This window comes from Bombus vosnesenskii, unplaced genomic scaffold, assembly GCF_011952255.1.
Source record: "Bombus vosnesenskii isolate JDL3184/JDL3185 unplaced genomic scaffold, Bvos_JDL3184-5_v1.1 scf7180000013355, whole genome shotgun sequence".
Lineage (NCBI taxonomy): Eukaryota > Metazoa > Arthropoda > Insecta > Hymenoptera > Apidae > Bombus > Bombus vosnesenskii.
The window spans coordinates 2,266,384-2,285,030 of NW_022882990.1; the positions used below are offsets into that span (position 1 = coordinate 2,266,384).

Below are 18,647 nucleotides of genomic sequence, written 5' to 3' on the forward strand. Positions count from 1 at the left end.
GCGTTAAAAATTTTTAGATCATACTTAGATACACATTATTGTTCTTAGTTTTATGTATTTTCTATAACTTCATAGCTCTAACTCCTAAACATTTGAAGTACATTAAAATTAAATGCTTGTTTCTTGCTTTATAGCGTTTCTAATTTTGTAGTCTGTTCGAGGTTCCGACATGCCGGATCGATGAGTTTTATCTTTTACGTTTTATCTTATGAAACATAATCACGGTCATGATGTAGCAGAAGCAAAAGGAAGAAAAACGCCTCGAAAACTCCTGTAATTCGTTTTTCTGTACCTTCCGTGTTAAATAGACCGTGGTAGTTCAGCGTCGCGCACCACGGACGACCACTACTTTTTCACGTTACCTTACAGATTTTATTTCAGAAGTTTCCCTCCGTCGTGTCGCGACGTTAATTTACCCAACAACGCGAAAACGATACTCAGCTGTTCACCCCTTTAACTGCCACAACCAAGCTTTCAAAACTAATTCTGCGTGCGTTGTTACAATATACATAATACACTGTAAAAGTAATTTCTCATGTTCTCCCTTATTCTGTATTCTTTTTATCAATTAAACAAATAATATTGTTAATTTTATATAATATGATGTATGCATTGCTTTTATTTATTGTTTTATTTTTTATCAATTGAGCTATATTACATTATTATTTTTTAGAATAATTACAAACTTTGGAATGTATAACGTATATTATAATTTTAGAACATATTTAATACCCTAATTGCCATTTAATAATTTTTTAAAACTTCATTTATTACTTGTACTTATTTATAAATATATGTATTTGCTAGTGTTATTAGGAAATGATTTTCAATAATTCTTTAAACCGAATCATAGATCTGTTACGTTATTTGAACTTATGATTTATTCAGAAAAATGAGAAGTGATAGATTGAGAATAATAAGTGATCTGTCTGTTAACTGAAATTACACTGGAATTTAAAATTAATCTGCTGTAAAAATTAACGAAGTCCAGAAATAATAAATAAGCAAAGAAGTGAGATCTAAAAATACATATTTACAAATAATTCATTCGGTTTCGGTGGATGCAGCGAAATGTATACATAATTAATCAACATTCTCGAAGATTCGATGATCGTTTTCGCAATTTCGATACTTTAAGTTATTTGTAGCGTAAATTGACTTTCTTACAACTTCTTTGAAATTTCCATAATACGTTGTTTAGCATATTACCTATAAATGATTTAATTTTCAGAGTTTAGCCTTACCGAAATGGAAATATTCATCTTCAAACTTGAGTGTTGTAACACGTAATCTCTCTATAGTAAGCCACTGTAAAAATGACTTTTTATTAAATATAGAAAAGCCGTTCTAACAAAGTTGTTAAAAAATAATATGTTATATAAAATGGCTAAAAGAATCCTTTTTTAAAGAAAGATATAGTCCTCGCATCACCGCTTTCGAATAAAAATAGTGTGACATAAATAATACCAGTAATTCCGCTGTTCTCGCCATTTTTGAATTGTTTGTTAGTATGCGCGCGTATAATGTACAGATAGCCAAGAAATATCTTCCTAAAAGAAGAATCTCAGACATAGAGATGAAGAACATGACTTTCGAGTCCTAGTCTGTTTTACTTTTGAGGGATATTGTCGCGCTACAAAATCACACAATAAATTAGATAAAACTGGGCAGATTATTAGATAGGCAGTATCGATAAAATTCGTATCCTTCGATAAAGCAATAAGACAAAAATCTGATCTCGCGGTACACATTTTCTCCCGATTGGCTGATCACGGGAGGACATTGAGTAGATATCGCGCATAGTGACCTGGTCTACGCACTTTGATTATGTAACACGACCACTCTATCATCTTCGTCAGTCAAGGCGAACTTCGCAGATGCGTAAGTCAATTTTCATACGTATTAAAGCGAGTACAAACTATTTGACTAGAGATGATAGATTAATCGTTAACACGTTTTTCACATACGTCTTGGAATCAAGTCGCATTTACTCTTAAGATATGTGACACGTAAAAAATAGAACTCGTGAAGTTTTAAACAGAGTTTTTCCAATAATTCATGGTTAAATTTAAATTATGTGATTAAACTTTCGAGGCTTAGATATCATAATAATGAAATTTTAAATAATATAGTATATGTAATAAATAATATAGATATTATATATTGTATATATAATATATATAAATAACATAATAAATATATAATTTTAACTAACGTGGTTGGAATAATAATTAAACTTCGTTTTTCTTTTGCAGCGTATAAAATGTTTGATTGATTCCTGTATGAAATAAACATATTGTACAAGTTGATAGGAAACCTTATGCAAAAGTACATCAGAATTATAGAAAAGACTTAAAATAGAAGAATTTTTGAGGGAGTCAATTTAAGTTTGAGTTATACTGACTTGAATATGCATGTATTTATATATTATATATTATATTCATTTAGAAAAGACAAAATATGATTCTTTACATAAACTAGTAGTGTAAAAAGAGAAAATGAAATTTGTTTACTTAAAGCATAGTTTTAGGCAAGATCGATTTCGATTACTCGCTGCGTACATAATTAATTTACGTACGTAGCTATTATAAAATATACAGGTTGTCAAGTAACACTATGATAATTATTGTTTTTATATACATTTTTCGATTATTGCAATGTACGTGATCAGGTTCACAAAAATACAAGCAAGCAAGTCTTATCTTATGTAGTGAACGTTCAAAGTCAATCTTCTTAGAAATGAACCTTGAATGAAAAAATATTATTGCATATTTTTTACTTATTTTTGTACGATATGTTTGATTATATTCTGTACTGATAATACTCCGAAATTACTTATTTAACTTACTTACTTATTTATGTTTATGGCTCAGTTTTTTATACTTACTTAAATTGAAAATCACGAAATTTGGAAAAAGTTTTTGTAATAATAGATAAACAAAGTATATGTATAAATGCACATAATATGGAAATAGATTTTTGATGATAATGAGTTGTTAACAGGTATCATAAATAATGGAAATTTGATAAACAGTGGAAGTGTTAAACGTGCTTTGTGCATACATGAGTTTCAGCAGTGCTTGAAAACACGTTATAAGCAATAGTGAGACGTATTCGAAACGTTCGAAAATAGTACGAGAGAGATGTATTAATGTTGATTTCAAGCTATATTGTTATTTCAGGATTAGTATTTTGATGTTTTGTAACGAAATAGTTTGTATAAGTGCTATTCAAACTCTGTTATTTGGAATTTATTGAGATCTCATTTTAAATTTAGCAAACCCTTTTTGGATAGAATTCTCATACGATATTCGTGCAACTGTTTTAAAAACTGATATTAATTACTTTTTCTGTTATTTCACTTTTTATGTACATATATGCAAATAATATAAATTACTCTGTACAAAACGGTATTTGTAAAATGATTAGAATACATGATAGAGTTACTAATATTAAATAATTCAATATTTCTTGAACAAACGAATGGAGCATGAAAATTATTATGTTCCAAGATACATACGATGGAGAACAGGATTTTTATTACCTTCTGTACAAAGTCCACTCAAAAAATGGAACAGGTATTACGATGTAATTTATATTTCGACATACGAAACGAATCTTCTCGACCATTATTATCTCATATACCATATATATCTCCTATTGCTATCTGGAATCATTTCTAAAGCCTTTTTATAATAGTAAGACTTGACTGACGCTAAAGTTATGCTCATATGTATAATTAGATTTGAAAAGACTTACGAACATTTATGTAAATAAATACTTATATGTAATATTTAGTATTTATAATATTAGTATGAGAGAATTCCGGTGCATTATTAATATTAAATTTAGAACATTAATGTTAATAGCAATTAATATCATGATAAGTATTGGTAAATAGTCAACTAAAACCTGAATATAAATAATACCTTCTGTATCATAGAAAAAGAATATTTTTTACTTTTCTATTTTTATTTTTCAGTTTTGTGTTCGTTACTATGGTTAATATGGCTGTTAAATTTTGAAAAAATATTTCTTTTAAACAAAAACGCTGCAGGAGAAAGATTTTTGGCGTCCCACAAAGACATTTCTTTAATATCATTTTCTTTTTCTTATACATATCGACGTGATGATATTTTTTCTGATGTATGTCACGGCACATGATGTTTACATTACGTGTTGTTTACATTGCTCGTGGTTACTTTTAGTTCGTAATTTAGAGTTAGTTGGCCGATAACGAGTACTGAGTACAAACGTGTATTTCGCAACTTGTATTTCTAAAATGTTGGATCATATATATTTATTATCTCTTTCCAGAATATTGAGAGATCATAGAACATTTCAGAATTATTGTGGAATGGAATACAAGAGAATGCAGAAAAATGCAATTAATTCCAAATGAAAAATGGTGAGTAAAATATAAGAAAAAGATGATTTATGTCGATACAAGAATAAGATTGGGTTAAATTTAGGAAAAAGGAATAAGTATCTTAACTCCTGAATCGATAAAAATCCTTCTTTTAAACCTTCGTTTATCTACAAAGATGCTATGTTCAGCATTTCAGCCGAATCAGAGCACGGACGATTACGGAAGTTTCGCCGTTAATATGTACATAAAAATAATCTTACCCTATATTGCAATAGATAATATAAAAAATTTAATATTAAAAATCAATTTAAAAGAACTTGAAATGCGTATGTTCAAATTATTTATAATTTAGTTAACTTATATATTTTGTCAATACAGTTATGAGATTCGAAGATATCTTGCAACCTGATTTGGAATATTATATTCCATCAATACTTGTAATCTAGTGTACACAGAGCTTTTAAGGCTTTGATCATACAGACAGCGACGAACGGCAAGAGCGGGCAAACAAGTGACGACACAGCGGTAGAAAATAAATAAAACTCATGGAATTACATGAAATAAGCCATACAGCAATTGAGCAGCAACGCAGTGATGCGGTGACAGCTCTGCCGCTCGCAGTTCTCTGTATGATCAAGGTCTGAGGCATAAGTATAAAATATCGTTATGAGACATGATCATTTTATGAGTATGTACTTTTAGTGAAGTCGATCACTATTACTACTAAATGACAAAATAATTCGGAGATAAGTTCAATGATAAACGATTCGATCATTTAATCAAAAATCAAAATCTTTTTATTGCTTGTTTCTCTGTTAGAAGTGGTACACGTAGATAACGTTGATGTATTTTTCACGTAATTCTCAATTTCCAGAATGAGTTGAAGAATGATTTGTTATTTGCACAGCATCTTTTTTCTATTTTATAATGATTATGCTATTACTTATAATATCTCTATACAGTATATGATATCGATATAAAGGTTTTAGAAGTATGCGCCCGAAAATTAAAAATATTGTAATTACCGAAAATTAATAATAATTATATCGAAAATTAATACCGAAAATTAAAAATAAATTTTACCTAGATTTTTGATATTAAAGCATTAACAGAATTTCTTTTCACGAGTACCCACAATTTTGAGAACTTAATTTAACATAAGTGAAATCTGATTTCATAAGCTACTATTTTTTTCGAAACTTAATTTAATTATTTACCGATTCAAAACTTTGTTTATTTTTATGAATTTTACTATTCTCTCTTCGTATCAAATGTACGAGTGCGTTTATATCTTATAACTGGATTCTATGGAATTCTCCGAAAGCAATGTTCATGTAGAAATAAAACAACCTCGAACATTTCCACCTAAATATACCACATAGCTATATCTATACTCAATCGTAGTGAAGTAATTGTACATTGAAAAGGTTAGTATTTTTACAAGGAAAATATTAACTAGATTCATTTGCAGTAAATGCTTGAATCATCTGTAGATGTATATTTCTTTAATAGAACCACATTTCTGACCTTTTATACCTATACGTTGAACTACACAAGATTTGAAAAATTAACACATCAGGTATTCTTGAACGTATTTCCATACAAGAATATATAAGATCTGCCTGGAAATATTTCTTTTAATTATCTTTCCTTATCTTCAATAATAAATGAAATAGAATTTAAATGTTCAATTTAAGTGGGACACCCTACGTGGTAGATAGCTTCGTATTTTTAGTAGTAGTTCTTATAATGAATTATTTAAAAGACATTCAAAAGGTTATTTAAAAAATTTGCAATGTAACTTTTTAAATATAAAATTTAAATAATTCCCTGCATTATTTATTACTTATCGATATACACATTTATACATATATTTATATGTATAATATAATATTTGTACATTAAAATATATACAGGTTTCAAGGTATGTTGGTCAATATTGCGATTTGCAATTGTGAAAATATTGAAGCGAATGCGATGCCATTGTACATATGTGTCGAATTAAAGTTTCACATTTAGAGGGTCAAATTTAAAAGTACAACTGTTTCGTATTTCCTCTTTTTAATTATACAGTGTTGTAGCTTCGCTCAGTGTAGCATTAAATTCGAGTAGACGCGAGATACATCATCAATGCTCGTATTACTATTATTGAACAGAGTACTTTACTAGTAAACAAAATTCTACATTTTTACGCGAAAAAAAGGAGATGGTACCATTTGTACTACCTCAGCTTGATATTTTATATTTACTACTTCATTAAAATGTATCAATAACTTATACAATTACTATATAACTAAACTTATAAAATAAGATTGTGTCATTTTCTTATCGCCTTAGTTTGGTACATTATATTTATTTATTTTGTATAAATATAATAGGGAAGGAGCAGACAATATTAACTTACGTAATTACTTCATAACCATAATACTTAGCAACTTAATTTATATCGTTAAAGACACGCTTCAAATTATTCGTTACATTTAATATAAGATTATTCGATAGGTTTATATATAAGGAAATACTTAATTAATTCTAAAGCATCACTTATCGTGTTGACAAGAAGCTTCCCAACAAGATGTTACTCGTTTTACCAAAACAGTTTTCATTACATTTAGGAACATTATGTAATCTTAAGAGTGGGTAATAAAAATAACTTTTATTTTTAAAACGACGAAGAATATTATAATAGAACATTTCAGAAGTATTTTCAACATGTATTCAATATCGGCCTTATTTAACGTGCCATGTTTGTATAATTTTCACTTTCACGTTTCCTAATTTAGTTACGACAATTTTATCAGAAGTTCATAGTCCGGAATAGGATTCCGGAATTCGACATGCAATAATCGCGGTTTTTCTAATATCGATACAGACTTCAGAGACTCACAAAAATACCGAGTCCCACAGACTGAAAATCTTTTCCTCTGTCATCTTTCGACCTCGGCGTTCAAGTACACTTTACAGTCTAAAAATATATAATACCTACAACGTAAAAAATCATATTTCTACGCCCGAATTGGGCGTAATAATTTGAATATAAGATAACGAATTGTTGTTTGCAAGCAATCAATGCTATCCAAAACAGTTCTTTACTCAAACAACAAGTCCAAGTATAGGACAAATCTATGGAGCATTAGCACACGACTTATTTGTGAGTAATCATTGAGAACCAGTAAATGTTGTAAAACCAGTAATTGTAATCAAGATTTTGAGCTACATTGTTTGTTTTGAGCTACATGTTTTGTTAATAACAGTGATCAATAACCATTAACGTTCGAATTTTGTGATAGTAAGATTTCTTTAATTTGGAAGTAATTGTGACGAAGATTTTCAATATCACATATCTATTTCGATATCGCTATAGTACTACATTTTATTAGTAGTTTTATTAATATTCTGATAGTAGTTGTAATTTTGGTTTTGAATGTAAATAGTCTTCGGAAGTAAAAGAACTTATATGTGTGGTCTTAAAATAAGTATTAGGCATAATTACATAATATTTACGTAGGTAAACTTAATTTCTACTCTGATGGTTACATAAAGCGGAAGAGAGTGACAAATTATTTGTAATAGAGTTGATGATGTATTCGAATATATTTAGAAAATATGTATATTTTATACACATATATATAGATTTTGCAGAGATTATATAAGTATTTAAGAAGTTAATTATATAACTATTATACTAATAATTTCCCACATTCAGTAACACCATGTTTAGCATTTATATGTTTAAAGTGATTATTCATGCTGCACCTACACCTGTTTTTTATTTTTTAAATATGTTTGCGACAAATATCTTGTATCTCCTATATACGATTTTAAGTTCGTTTTACACTTCACCAACATACATGACAGTCATGTCTCATTACCGTGCTAATGAAATCTTGAAACGTTTTCTATAACATACACGAAACGTTTTTTAAGTGTTCAAACACTTTTGTGTCAGCTAGTAAAGTAAGATATAAAGCTTAAAGTTCTTTTACAAAAACACATGGAATGTCATTGAATACTCAAATTACTATTTCCTTTATTCCATAATCTCACAACATTTCAATATCATCTGCAAGAAGCAATGACGATTAGTTCGATTCGTCGATCAATCATCTCAATAACGTCCAATCTGATTTGACGAGGCATTTAAATACCGTGACGAACATCTATGGAAGTTCACTTTTGCATGCGTTTCTGTTCCCTGAATGTGTTCTCGGTCTTGGTTCCCTCGATTCGAAAAGTAGGCCAATGTGTATCGGGTAGCATGGCAAGAGGCACGAAACGTGGTCGACGATATTTCGTATCACCCTTCTTACACGCATCTCGGCGCCACGTCACTCCTATATATTCGGTGACCGGTCGTATCCGCACGAAAACGAGAACTTTCCCGACGACTATCGGCGCGTACGACTCGCATCGCCGACGATGACATACTTTATCTTCGACGGGGGTCGAATCGTGGGATCGTGGCACGAATTTATTGCAACCGTCCCGTCGATTTCACGAAGGACGGATTAATTGGTTCTCAGTTCCTTCCACGAAAGGATATCGCATTTTCCCTCCTTGTTCCGGAAACTGCTCCTCTGTATTTTGAAAGCTATTTATATATTTCAGTCGGTAGTTTAATGAGGAACTCGGTTAATTTTCGGCAAGAAAAATTGATTTTATTGCAAAGTTCTTAACCCTATATAGTTAGAATTTTCTTTGTTGTTTAAGAAGGAAAATTGTAACTTTTTCAGGTAGGTTTTAACGTCACGTCGCATCAACTCCACGTACGTATATGGTTAATAATGACGATAATGAAAACTGAAAATACTATGGAATTAGGTATTATTATATATATAACATCGTGTTTTTTTCAGAAAGGAAACTGCTTTTGATTCTCATTTAGAATTTCTCTAATCTGGAATATAGGATAAAATTCTCTATAATTACAGTATTTCAAAAGGATTTGTTTCATGATGAAAATGATTATAATTAATTACAGTTTCTTGTTCTGATATGAAAAGTATGAAATAGTAACTGTAAACAAATTATTTGTCATCCCCTTAATGATTAGCAGAATACCGCGGTATGATAACAGGTAAGTGAAAGAAGCTTTCAAAAATATAAATATGTGGAATACATTTAAGTTTAATGACGTTTAATGACATTGAATAATGTTCTGTTGTAGTATTATAATTTTTTAATTTTATTATAATATAGAAATTAATCAAAAAAACTATATTAAAGTTATCATGAAATCAGACCAGAGCGCAAACTTGTATTTCAGCTATACTATCAAGACGTTATCCTTATAATGATTTAATATTTGGAATGTCTTGATAAAAAGGTTTGGTAGAGCACGTTAAGGAAGCGAATAAAAGCTTATATGTAATATTCTTTCTTCAAATAAGTGTTCTGCTATGTTACTATTAAGATAATGAATCTTCTTTAAATGAAGATATTAACTTAAGTATATAAACAAAGTACATTTTGGTACATAAAGTTATAAGAGCTGGGATAATCTCGTCATTAACTGATGTAGTAATAAGTATAAGTCAGTATTTGAACTCGCAGGATTTTCTTCATCATTTGATTACCACGTGTCATTAAATAATACTAAATTACTGAATAATTACGGAATGGCATACTATTACATTATTATCCTTTTTACCTTATTGAACTTTGAAATATATATACTTACTATCACTTAATGTACACAAATTATTAATTACGTTTAAACAATATTATTTACTGTTCTATGCGATTTACCAACCAGTACCCAAAAATTTAATAACAAGTTTGTATGAAACCTAACAAATATGGTTATTATTCCTTATTAATGATGCCGGTGGCTGATCACGACGAAATTTGGTGTATATCATTGAATGGGATAATAGACATAAAATATAAAATTTTAGTTTCGGGAAATCATGGAAATCAATCATCCGAAGATACATATACGAAGGTCTCTATATATAATAGACCTTCGGTACTATTAGGTAGTGTTTGCGACAGTGTTTTCAACTGGCTTCCGATGGCCCTAATTTATCTAACCTAAACCAATACACATATATCCCAATTTAAAAAGAACTTGTCGTTTTCTTCCAGCATTTAGCATTTTTGAGCTTAATATACATACACTTACATATATTTATCTGTCAGCCATATACATCATTCATACGCATATTGTTATACTAATTGCTGAACATTGTGTCCAATAATAGTGAGAAATTTATTGTGCTATATATAATGTTTCCAAAATTATGGTGTAATCGGCCAAATGGTGATTCTACATGAAACATAAGTCGAAAAAGACGAATAACATTTTTTCAATTAAGGCTCCGTTTTCGAAAAAATTAAGTTTGAAAATCCGTCAGGTAACCGTGTATTAACTACAAGTTTCAAGGTATGAAACTTCTGTTTTTGCTCGTGTTTGTATTATAAAACGATTTGCGTCCTGTTATTGCTGTTATCTACGTATTCCTCTATACGGTACCTACTATATATATCATTTTACGGACATATAAATGAGTTTCGAAACTCATATGTGTCGAAAAGTGTCAACACTGTAGGAAGAAGGATAATTTCTTACCTAATGATCAATATGCGACTAATATACCACCGTTTCATTTCGAAGAATGCATTCGCATACAGCAATCTAATTACAAGAGTAATATAATATAAAGCATAGCTGGCGTTTCTTTCAATAATAACAATCGACGCAATATGGGGGTGCAATTTCTACTGGAATCGCGGTTAAAATTGCCGCTTGTTTCGGGGTAATAAGTTTAGCGGGGTCGTTCCAGCGGCAATATTTTAAAGAGGCGATCGTGCATCAGAGTATAGCGGTCTCCAACCGCGGCTAATAATATTATTCGCTGCTGATTATTGCAATTATAACTGTGCTTGCTTTATTTTCGCAATACGCTATTCATGTAACTCAGTCGGCGTCCGTAGCGCATGTATACCAATGCGTACAATACAAATTCTGACTCCCTAAGTATAGCGAACGCCAGCATAAATATAGTTAGGCGCTAGCCGATTAATGTTACTCCGCGATCCGCTAAATAGTACTGATCGTAAACAACGTGACTAATGAAAGTTTAATGGCCTCCTTTCGCGCGACGACGCGACATCGAGATTACTTGTTAGTCGATTATTCGTGATTTTATATGAATCGACTCGGTGCTACTGAAATTATTGTCGATCTTAATGGGAGAAATGTGGTCAAAGTGGAGTTGTACTGGAAGGTCTTAGAACACACATAGTAACATTTTATACAGATATAGAGACTGATGAGAGTGGACGCAATATGTAAACAATATATTCAATACGTTACATATAATTGTTATATGTATTACTGAAGAATTATATTTATTTAACTCGTAAAGTTGTGGACTTTATGATAAATATTTTTATAGAACCCGTTAATTTACATTGAACAATAAGTCATCATATAGATTGTTTTTTATAATATTACACTTGAGTAATGATCGTTTAAGGATTTGGGTGAGATGTACTCAAATATCCTAAATTGAAGAAACATGGGAAAGTGTATGATTATTAGATAGATTTTTAGTCAAATTTTGACGCTTTTTCCAAGAACATTCGAAAACAGATAATAATATTAAATTAATCTATCATAATATCATTGGGGGAACTATCATAGTACCATTAGGTTGTAACATATAACATGTTAAGTTTTGTTTTAATTTTGAACAAAAACTTATGGTTGATAGTAATATTTAATAATTTAATATGAGACATAGTAATGACATAAATACATGATTCAATTATAAGAAATTGTTCAATTTTACTGCTCATATGTACGTATTTTATAGAAGAATTCTGATAATAAATCATCAAGATACTTATATAAGATAAGAAAGAAAATAATGTACCACACGTATTTATTACCAAAACTTTTTTCGCAGTGTGCGATATAGGAAATTATATAAGACAAATCCAGTACAAAATACGAGTAGACATGAGGCGCTACAATATTAAAGGACTACTAAAAAATACCGAAACCTTCCACAAATCCGAGTGAAACTTCAATTTCCTGTGAGAAAGATCGATTATATTGGTAATTCAGTTGTATACACGCATTAATGATAAAACTTTGAGTCGTTCAACGAGTATCATGGTCCCCTCCGTGAATAGAACCATATCGAACCGAAGGACAACATCGTATTAGTCGCATGATAGAAGTCGCATGAATTAAAGGAAGGGTGACGCTGATAGAAAGAAAGGAAGGGAGAGAGAAGAAGAAAAACATAGGACGCGTGAACACGTGTAGGTTTAGACGTAAACGAAAAGGCGTGAACGCGGATTGGATAATGAGAATAAACGCCTCCTTAAACACGGCCTGCCGTGACAACTATTAGACACTCAATCTTGAATAATTCATTGAAAACGCACGCTCGATTAAGCAACTTCACAAGCCCGGTTGCCCCTCGCAAGAACGAGCGTTGTCGCCCTCCGATTCTCCATTATTTCCCTCCGTGTTGGAGACGTCGCGACGATACTTGAGATACTTTACGCAGACGAACCGTTAAAGGCTTGATTTCCTACGTGTGTCCGACGCGTGAATCTACGTCAAACGCAGTCTTACTCCGCATTTGTACTTTGTACCATCACAATGGAGAATCATGCGTTTCTTTTGGCCACATGTGGGGTAATTCGGGTATAAGGTTGCGTCTGACGCGACAGGCGCGTTGGGCACACACAGAAGATCTCACCTTTAGTCTCGCGACGATAGCCTTTAATTTTTGGGCAAAAAAGAAAATTTATTTAAAACTGCAGTTTTCCTTATAGTCTAAAAAAGATTCAGACCTGAGAGGATTAACGATAAATATTGCCTATTACTAATAGTAAACATTTGTATTAGTAATATTCTATTTTGTAACTATCTTTTTTTCAGACAATTTATATTGTTGAATTTCTTTTTCTAATATCTTGATTATGAAAAAAAATTTCAAGGATTTCTCTAATATTTTTTCATTACTATTTCTTAAATCATTTACAATCCTACAATCCTACAAGTCCTACAATTTTTTAAAGTTCCAGGTGATAGATAATTGTGCCACTATAACAAACAATTTTATTTTAAATCATGCGCTTCATCATCATTTTGCGCTTCTGAATCGTGTAATGGATTTCCATAAGGTATTTATTATTGTAATATATTTTTCATATGTAATATAAACTTGATTGAATTTTTTTATAAATAATTGTACTCAATTTTCTATTTTCTCTTGACAACATAATATAGTATTTGAGAATGTCTTTTATTATTATATGGTTCAATAATGTGTGATTCAAATTAAATAAAAGTAATAGCCACACACAAAGTAAAATATCCTGATATTATACAAACACTTGGAAAACTTTCAATTTCATGTACAAAATATAAACATTAACTCTCGATCGTTATTGCTGAAACAGATACATTTTATAACTTTATTCCTTTTAGTTTACAAAAAAATTAGAAAGTTTCAATTTACAAAATACAAAGGGATGCAAGTTGAAATCGTGTTACAGAATGAAAACAGATCCCTGCAGCTATCTTCACGTGTACAATGTTAGTGGAAGTTGAATATCACCACCAATCTATGTACATTAAATATATAATGTTTTTCAAACTTCAACTTAAATTATTAAAACATTTAATAATTTCAATTGAATGCAGAGTTTACACAAATACAATATAAGAAAGTTATGTTATACATCAAATTAGATCGACTAATCGAATAACGAAATTCTATAATTTACTCTCAAGAAATCATATCCACGATATTATAATGAACTAATTCATATTATCCTGAATCCTTCATATCTTACTCTAACATAATGGTTATTTTGTATTACAGGTTTTTCGTGTATTTATATTTACAATCACCATTGAGTTTGTCTTAATAAGGAAATCAATGAAAAAGATCGTCGTCTAAAGCAAGGAATTTGATCAAAAAGAATTACCATGTTCTTACCAAAACCTTAATAAAATAAAGAAAAACAAAATGTTTCTTTACATGCAGAGTTTTATCTTGACGATTTTTTTTTATTTATTCTTGTACTGTTTTTCTTCCTGGTTGTTTCTTTTTTTATATATATCATATTTCATCCCCTTTCTTCCTTTTTAGTCTGCCTCTTATTTTAATACACGTACATATATCCTTTTTCTTGTATTTACGAACTTCTATCAGTGCCTGTTCTACACAATATGCATTTGTCAATATATTCATCGCCTCAATTTCTCCTTTCAATTCTTTTTTCACCTTTTATTTCTTTCTTAATTCATATTTTTTTCTCCTTTCCCCTTTATTATTTATCCACCGATTTTTATCACTATTCATACTACTACGTTCACATCTTCCATTTCCCTTTTTATGCCCTCCTTTCTTATGCTCTTTTTACTCTCTTTACCATTGCCTTGAATATTTACCGTGAATGAAATACTAAAATATTTGTACTGTTTAAATATATGTATTGAGACACTTACTTTTCCTCTATGAAGTATTTGAAACATCAAGCGAGGTTTGCTTTAACTGTAGAAGTTTCTATAATATTTGTATAGATAAACAGCACATAATTACAATAGATTATAGTATTTGTATAGACAAAAAGCATTATCGATAGTTTGAGATTTTTTGGTTGCAGTTCTTTAAAAAGTTATATGCAATATGCTGAACGCACCAATATACACAGTATTTTTTTAGATGATTGTGATTACTATGTTTAGAAAGAAATGAAGTTTACTTCTACTCATTACATTTGTTAAGAAACGATAATAAGTTTTTCTTACAATATATTATATTACGACAATATGACACACATATAATGTGACGAAAATTACAAATTGATAATAGATAGAATCCAGATATTTATGCAAATTCATATTTCTATGAATATAATTAAAAAAGGAGACCTACAATAGGTGGAAAATTGTGTTACCTACTAGCTACTATAAGAAGCGCTATTATATTTTGAATATTTTATATACTCAAATACAAATATATACCAATACGCAATGTTTATTAATAATTTCCAAATTACATTTGGAAATGTAAACAGTAAAAAGCATCCAATTTATCCTAATTATCAACAAATGCTCTAATGTTTGTGTCTGGCGGCATGGATATGTAAGTATTAAATTGTTCAGATAGTTCACAATGTTTTTAATGACTGATATAAATATTTCGTTGTGTATTTCTTGAGATTAAATGAAGATTATTACAAATTTCTCGAGAGGAATGGAAATTGTACTTATTTTCAATCGGTGTCAACGCCTAGTTGTACAGTAAGTATAGAAACTAAACAAAAGCACCCGAAATAATAAAAAACGTGATTATACTAGATTTAATGTATCGACAAAAAGCTTGCAAAATCTGTTCTTCTTTAACTGTGCAACTTATTATCATATATTGTGCAACTCGCTATCATTTATTCTGATCATTCTAGAACTTTTTAATATGAAACAATTTGAAACTTCAATGGTCTTCAAAAACTACTTGACGAAATTCATTTTCAGAAAATTTCAAGAATTTGAAAAAAGACATAAAAGTGTATGATTGTTATTAAAATACATTGTACTTAAATTTTTCTTAAATTTTCTTATAAACTTTCCTAATAATTGCGAATATCACACAAAACTGTAAAAGGGAGAAGATCATCTTTTTAGAAATGTTATCAGTTAACGCATCAAAATATTAGTATTATTTACGAAATTATCACAGTGATTATTACATTCTGTATTCCCTCTCCAAAACTTATAAGAATACCTACCTAGTACTGTCATACCAACTAACCAAAAAGGAAAAAGGAAAAGGGAAGTAGAAAAGGCAACATGGTAAAGGATTAAAAAAGGGAGTAATAAATGGATCGCATTGTTCATGAATCCGGCCGAAATAATTACGTTACCTGCGACCCAGATTGCAAAGACGGACGTTGTAAAAAAAAAAAAAAGGAAATTAATAAAAACAAGTAAACAAGACTTCTATTTTCCCGTTCTCAATCAGTGGACATCCTATAAAAGAAATGCGATTGTTGCGTGTTCCCCTCTTCCCCAATCGCGGAAACGTACGGGTTACATAAATGCACATACTCGGTCGTTTGTACAATCTCTGCGCCTCTCTTCCGTCTCGATTTAATCGAGGCTTTTTTCCACCAGGTCAGGCGGATCACGACATTTTCTGTCGACAAGAATGCGTGCTTGCCGGCATTCCTTATTGGCATTACGGAGGAATCGTCGAGGTCGCCTGGTTCGAGTACCACTCCCACAGGGGACATAGGGGAACAGGTACAGAAGGTAGTGTTAGAAGGTGCGGAGAAACGAGTATTGAGAGGGAGCCTACCTTGGCGGACATTTCTAGCGACGAAAGAGGTACTGGTCGGTTATCTAGACGCGAAAAGAGGAACGTGATCGACTGATCGATACAGACTGTATCGCGTTGTAGCTCGTCCAGAAGTGGGTTAACAGTCCTTTACCGTATATATGGGACACGGGCACATGACCAAACGTTGCGCAGAAGTAAATCAAAAGTTTTTTCTCCCTGGGGCTGTAACGTAGTTCTATCGTTACTACCGGTTTGCTTGAGTTATCGTCCTCTTGCTGTTACATTCACCAGTTCTTCAGGATCGCCATTGCCTCATGGGTTGCAACCCTTTAATCCATTTCACTTAATACCTCCTGCCATCAGCTCAATGTTTGAGAACCGAATTATATAAGAATGAAACAATTTCCGTTTGTTATATTATTATTGCACTATTTTATATATTATGTTATATATTATTACATTATTTGTTCAGAAAGCACACTAATTAATTCTATAAATTAAAAGACAGAAAAAGATAATGACGTTGCAAATACTTTTTTTTAAATTTATCTTAGAATTTGCTATTATTTATATCATCTTGAAATAAATGAACTTATGGAAGTAAGTGATACTTATATTGTTTTTTTAGAGGTGCATATATATTTCAATATTTTGATGATGATGCGAAAGAGTAGTTACAGGAGAAATTCATCCTTTTTGACTTTAACTAAAAAAATTGATAACTTGTACAGTGAAATGTGATATAAACTAATTGAAATGATTACGATAGCTGTTGGTTGACTGCTTGAGTTGTTGTTATCACATAATTGTCACATTTGATGTGTAATTTATTGTGGAATTTATCAGGTGAGAATATTTCTGAAAAAAAAGAAAATTTCTCAATGCAAAGGATTTAGAAGACTTACGTGGCGTTGAGGAAATCGTGTCCTCATAACTGGTATTCCAACATAAGGGGTTAACCATTTTTCAGTCATCGAATATGACAAATTCTAAATCATTTTAGTTTTAACTGGGAAAAAGACATTCAATGTTTTAATGTATTGCATACTAACTTAATTTTTATCACAGGTGAAATTTCATGTTATGCGAATTTTACCTTAATATCATTGTCCTGTAATAATACCATTGCAATGTTGCTAATCTTTTTGTTTTTAGCTTAATATTAAATATAATGATAATAAAAATTACATTTATTTGACTTTACTGCTTTCTAAAATAAAAAGAAATTAGTAGAATTGAATTTTTCTCCTGATATAATTAACATGATTTCCTCTGGTGATAGCCTGTAAGGATTAATTTGGTATCTGCTGTCTCAGAATTACTTATTTGAAAAGCAGAAAATCATCAATGTGTATATTTCATTAACAAGATTATGACATAAAATTATTACATATCATTTTTAATTCAGACTTAGCGAGTTCATTGTAAATATTCTTTACTTATATTACTTAATAGAGTATTATGAATTATGTGATAAACTATGATTCAGATAAATCATGAATGTGTTTAGTATGTAATACATTAAGAGAAATTTAGAATACAATTGAAATGAGAAATCATGCATTTAAGAAATTTTCTACCTAAGGGATGCAATAGAGTTAAGTTGTGGTTCACTTGTCATGCATTCTTTAAGGGGTATATCAACTGAGGGGTTTTTTATCGAAGCCGATCGAAGATTCCTTCGACGGGAAACAATGTTTTTATACGGCGTAGAACGCGTACGATAAATAGATAATTGCGAAGATCTAATTGCAACCAGGAAGATACTTTATTGAAGGAGGTACATGCTTTTTAGGGAAGAGTAATTCCGGTATGGCATTTAAATGTTGTTTTGAAATATGATGATAATAATATGAATTGTAAATGATAAAACTACTATTTAGAAGAAGCTGTAAGATTTTCTTAAATTATTTTTTCTTAAATTATTGTACATTAAATTATATTATCAAAAAGTTGTTCAAAAT

At 30.3% G+C, this 18,647-nt stretch overlaps 1 protein-coding gene across 2 annotated transcripts in view; it reads right to left on the reverse strand.

The window, feature by feature from the left end:
• The window catches only part of LOC117237031 (forkhead box protein O), a 292,486-nt gene that overhangs the window by 68,397 nt on the left and 205,442 nt on the right, over positions 1-18,647 (reverse strand). Inside the window, exon 8 of one of the 2 annotated variants that reach the window (XR_004493932.1) lies at positions 17,359-17,541. The exons of the other annotated variant lie outside the window; for it this stretch is intronic. The gene's annotated coding sequence lies outside the window, so the exon portion shown is untranslated. Of the gene's footprint in view, positions 1-17,358; positions 17,542-18,647 lie in introns of those variants that run through there. 2 annotated transcript variants of the gene reach the window in all.